Here is a 6,175-nt window from a genome sequence, read left to right as displayed (position 1 = left end):
ACACATCACAAAGCTCTATACCCTTAATTGGTTCAACAGCACAAACATACAGAGACAACTATAACTCGTGTATATTCATGAGGGTTGAGTTTACAACTGTTGGATAGTTGAAATCCTGACTGCAGTGTGAACAAGTCCTTTGCATTGATTCTGGCAAAAACAAACCAGGCCAAAATGAGTAGCCCACAAATCCAAAACGATTATTTCCATATAATGTTCTCAGGTACTGACTTTAAAAAGGACTTTGAAAAATACAGTATACGTTGGCTGCATACAGTATATATTAGCTGCATAATTCTGTCATTGTCCAACTTAGTAATGTGTTGCCAGCCATAATGTCATGTAAGGGACTATTATATTGTCAGTAAAAACTCAGAGGGCGGCACGGTGGACGACTGGTTAGAGCGTCAGCCTCACAGTTCTGAGGACCCGGGTTCAATCCCCGGCCCCGCCTGTGTGGAGTTTGCATGTTCTCCCCGTGCCTGTGTGGGTTTTCTCCGGGCACTCCGGTTTCCTCCCACATCCAAAAAACATGCATGAATTGGAGACTCTAAATTGCCCGTAGGCATGACTGTGAGTGTAAATGGTTGTTTGTTCCTATGTGCCCTGCGATTGGCTGGCAACCAGTTCAGGGTGTACCCCGCCTCCTGCCCGATGACAGCTGGGATTGGCTCCAGCACGCCCGCGACCCTAGTGAGGAGAAGCGGCTCAGAAAATGAATGAATGAATAAAAACTCAGAGGAATTCATGTTTGTGTATGTCTAACAATGTTCTGTAATTGAACACCACTCTGCCTTTTTGCCAGTTAGATATGCTTTTTAAGCATGTATGATATCATGCTAACTGCATACACACTAAAATGAAGATGTATTCGATATGAAACCTGTTTCATCATCATAAAAGCGAAATTGTTATTACCCTTCCATGAAAGAAAAAAACAAAACCAAACACCATGGTCACTGAAATAAAGTACTTTGAAAGTCTTCTTCTTTCTTCTTTTCCTTTCGGCTTGTCCCTTTAGGGGTCGCCACAGCGTGTCATCCTTTTCCATATAAGCCTATTTCCTGCATCCTCCTGAACACCAACTGCCCTCATGTCTTCCCTCACGACATCCATCAACCTTCTCTTTGGTCTTCCTCTAGCTCTCTTGCCTGGCAGCTCCATCCTCATCATCCTTCTACCAATATACTCACTATTTCTCCTCTGGACGTATCCAAACCATCAAAGTCTGCTCTCTCTAACTTTGTCTCCAAAACATCGAACCTCGGCTGTCCCTCTGATGAGCTCATTTCTAATTTTATCCAACCTGGTCACTCCGAGAGCGAACCTCAACATCTTCATTTCCGCCACATCCAGCTCTACTTCCTGTTGTCTCTTCAGTGCCACTGTCTCTAATCCGTGCATCATGGCTGGCCTCACCACTGTTTTATAAACTTTGCCCTTCATCCGAGCAGAGACTCTTGACATAACACACCTGACACCTTCCTCGACCCGTTCCAACCTACTTGGACCCGTTTATTCACTTCCTGACCACACTCAACATTGCTCTGGACGGTTGACCCCAAGTATTTAAAGTCCTCCAACCTTGCTATCTCTTCTCCCTGTAGCCTCACTCTTCCCCCACCACCGCTCTCATTCATGCACATATATTGTCTTACTTTGGCTAATCTTCATTCCTCTGCTTTCCAGTGCATGCCTCCACCTGCTCCTTGCTTTCACTGCAGATCACAATGTCATCTGCAAACCTCATGGTCCACTGGGATTCCACTCTAAACTCATCTGTCAGCCTATCCGTCATGACTGCAAACAGGAAGGGGCTCAGGGCTGATCCCTGATGCAGTCCCACCTCCACCTTAAATTCGTCTGTCACACCTACAGCACACCTCACCACTGTTCTGCTGCCCTCGTACATGTCCTGTATTATTCTAACATACTTCTCTGCCACTCCAGACGTCCGCATGCAGTAGCACAGTTCCTCTCTGGGTACTCTGTCATAGGCTTTCTCTTGATCCACAAAGACACAATGTAGCTCCTTCTGACCTTCTCTGTACTTTTCCATCAACATCCTCAAGGCAAATAACGCATCTGTGGTACTCTTTCTCGGCATGAAACCATACTGTTGCTCGCAAATACTCACTTCTGTCCTGAGTCTAGCCTCCACTACTCTTTCCCATAACTTAATTGTGTGGCTCAGCAACTTTATACCTCTATAGTTCCCACAGCTCTGCACATCACCCTTGTTCTTAAAAAATGGTCACCAGCACCCTTTTCCTTCATTCCTCAGGCATCTTCTCACCTGCTAGAATTCTATTGAACAAGGTGGTCAAAAACTCCACAGCCACCTCTCGTAGATGATTCCAGACCTCCACAGGAATGTCATCCGGACCAACGGCCTTTCCATTTTTCATCCTCTTTTATGCCTTTCTACACTTGCCTTCTACTCTCCCTTCTCTCTCATTTTCCTCATTTATCAACTCCTTGAAGTATTCTTTCCATCTAGCTAACACACTGCTGGCACCAGTCAACATATTTCCATCTCTATCCTTAATCACCCTAACCTGCTGCACATCCTTCCCATCTCTATATCTCTGTCTGGCCACCCTGTATAGATCCTTTTCTCCTTCTTTAGTGTCCAACCTGCCATACATGTCATCATATGCCTCTTGTTTGGTGTGTTGCATCTCAATGTATTCTTTGGCCTCTCCTCGGTGCTCTCAGTGTCTCACTTCTTCTTAGCTAACCCTTTTCCTTGTATGATTTCCCGGACTGTGAGGTTCCACCACCAAGTCTCCTTCTCTCCTTTCGTGCCAGAAGATACACCAAGTACTCTCCTGGCTGCCTCTCTGATCACCTTGGCTGCAGTGGTCCAGTCTTCTGGAAGCTCCTCCTGTCCACTGAGAGCCTGTCTCACCTCTTCCTGAAAAGCTGCACAACGCTCGTCCTGTCTCAGCTTCCACCACATGGTTCTCTGCTCTGCCTTTGTCTTCCTTATCTTCCTCCCCACCACCAAAGTCATCTTACACACCACCATCCTATGCCGTCTAGCCACACTCTCCCCTACCACTACCTTACAGTCGGTAACCTCCTTCAGATTACATCGTCTGCACAAGATGTTATCCACCTGCGTGCTTCTACCTCCACTCTTGTAGGTCACCCTATGTTTGTGCCTCTTCTGGAAAAAAGTGTTCACTGCAGCCATTTGCATCCTTTTTGCAAAGTTTACCACCATCTGTCCCACCAAGTTTCTTTCCTGGATGCCGTACTTACCCATCACTTCTTCTTCACCCCTATTTCCTTCACCAAAATGTCCATTACAACCTCGACCCAACGCTGGGTTTGGGGAGGGGGACAAAGTGTAAGTTCATTCCATGTTTGTGGACAGCAGAAAAAGCAAAATAACAAGAATTCCTGCACATTGAGCTGCAAACGGTTGCACACAACTCCGTACAATCACAAGGGAACTTCATATGTAAGATTTTTTTTGCCTCTTTTTTCAAATGTCCTTTATTAATATCATATGCTTTGACTTTGGGAAAAAAAGTAAACCTTGTAAAAGTCGGTTGAGGAATGAGCAAGTTATGACTTATTTTCAAAGAGCTGTACATGCATTGCATTTCATGGGAACATTAGACAGACAGACAGACAGACAGACAGACAAACAGACAGATAGATAGATAGATAGATAGATAGATAGATAGATAGATAGATAGATAGATAGACAGACAGATAGATAGATAGATAGATAGATAGATAGATAGATAGATAGATAGATAGATAGATAGATAGATAGATAGATAGATAGATAGATAGATAGAGGTTAGGCTGTTAGGGGTCGCCACAGCGCGTCATCCTTTTCCATGTCAGCCTATCTCCTGCATCCTCCTCTCTAACACCAACTGCCCTTATATCTTCCCTCAATACATACATCAACCTTGTCTTTGGTCTTCCTCTAGCTCTCTTAACTGGCAGCTCCAGCCTCATCATCTTTCTACCAATATACTCACTATTTCTACTCTGGACGTGTCCAAACCATCAAAGTCTGCTCTCTCTAACTTTTTTTCCAAAACATCTAACCTTGGCCATCCCTCTGATGAGCTAATCTCGATTTTCACTTTCATCACTTTAATTGGATTTATTTCATACAGAATAAATACATGCTTTCTTTCAAAGTGTTAGTGTGCTGGACGAGTCATGTGCACGTCTTGACTGGCCAACGACACATCCGCTACTAGGGGTGAAACGATTCATAAATCGATGTACACCACAGAACAGTGGTGAGGTGTGCTGTAGGTGTGACAGACAAATTTAAGGTGGAGGTGGGACTGCATCAGGGATCAGCCCTGAGTCCCTTCCTGTTTGCATTGGTGATGGATAGGCTGATAGATGAGGTTAGACTGGAATCCCCGTGGACCATGATGTTTGCAGATGACATTGTGATCTGCAGTGAAAGCAAGGAGCAGGTGGAGGCATGCACTGGAAAGCAGAGGAATGAAGATTAGCCGACGTAAAACAGAATATATGTGCATGAATGAGAGGGGTGGTGGGGGAAGAGTGAGGCTCCAGGGAGAAGCGATAGCAAGGGTGGAGGACTTTAAATACTTCGGGTCAACCGTCAAGAGCAATGGTGAGTGTGTTCAGGAAGTGAAGAAACGGGTCCAAGCAGGAAAGGAATGACGCCTTGTGGCGACCCCTTAAGGGACGAGCCGAAAGGAAAATAATAATAATTATTTTTACAAGATTCCCTGACAAGAAACATCAGGAATCTAGGAAATGTCATCTGCACTGTCCAGTACAGAGGCATATATTTTATAGTCACTGTGGTTTAATTTTTGGCTGTAAAGTTACTTAATTGATTTCAACCCACTAAATCTTTTCACATTGTATCATTCTAAATGAACCAATATCATCCTTTAATCGAATCGGCACCCATGAATCATTGTGTCAATCAAATCATTGCTAAAACACACCTTTACACCCTGATATGTGTTGTATTTCCATTTTAAAGTGTGCTATGTTTTTGAATGAATTTCAACAACATCAACAAGTCTCAGGAAAACTCAATGCTCCTTGATTTACAGCAAGCCTCAGACTTCAGTGAATCACACCTCTTTGATAGTTGCGCACTAATTACAACAACTAAAAGTGTGCAAGCCCAGGTGTGTAAAAAAATGACTTACGCGCAAACAAGAGACCATGGCACTTATTCTGGTGTTTCGCGACTCGATATTTATGTTAGCTTAGGAGTTAGCGTGGCTGCTCTGTCTGCTCCTTTTATCTCTTGCTTGGTGTGTCACATGCTTAGTTAGCTACTCTTCATCCTCCTTTAGTGATAATGATACTTGTCAGAAGTGTAGCTTATTCACCGGCATGGAGGTGATAATTATTGACTTTTTTAAATGGACAGAGTTTATCCTGTGTTTATCCGCTAGTCAGCCCCAGCTTGTCGCTGGTGCAGAGCAAGTTAGCTTAGCGCATTTACCGAGTACTACCCAGGAAGTCAGGAAAGCATGAAGGATGGGTGATTGACGTGGAGGAATCAGCTCAGAGCAGGTTAAAAAAATAAATAAACGCTTGCAGCTCCTACTGCTCTGTAGTCAGACGCGCTTAAAGCCATTTTCACAGTGAGGCAAATATGAGGATTTCATCAAAAAGATGTCAAGTATATATCTATACTGTAGGCAAAATCTATTGCATCTACCACATCCCTAGCTGTTTTCATGGTAAAATTGGAACAAACTTCGACATCAGACCTTTACATGGGTGATACAGTGAGGACGGAAAGTATTCAGACCCCCTTCAATTTTTCACTCTTTGTTATATTGCAGCCATTAGCTGCAATCTGTATTTCTCACCTTTATTATTTCCATTACTCTTGATGTTTCTTCTCTCCAGCTTGGTGACAATGTCCTGTTTAACACCAGACAGCTGAAACACGCATTCAAATTTGCACTCAACATCGTCAGTGACCTCCACTTTCAAGTCAGCTGTCATCTGGAAGGTTCCATCGTGGTTGGGAAGGGTCACACCGAAATCGCCGTCCTCATAGAGCCCCTCGCCGTCTTTCCTCCAAAACAAGGCAGCACTTTGGGGGTAGGAACCCGTTGCATGGCAAGTGACTGGAGAGGATGGCATCTTCTGGAGGAGGGACACCTTTAGAAGTTCTGCATTGGAAGTG

The sequence above is a fragment of the Phycodurus eques genome, chromosome 18, assembly GCF_024500275.1.
Source record: "Phycodurus eques isolate BA_2022a chromosome 18, UOR_Pequ_1.1, whole genome shotgun sequence".
Taxonomy (NCBI): domain Eukaryota; kingdom Metazoa; phylum Chordata; class Actinopteri; order Syngnathiformes; family Syngnathidae; genus Phycodurus; species Phycodurus eques.
The sequence above is the reverse complement of the archived record's forward strand: the minus strand, read 5'-3'. Positions refer to the sequence as shown.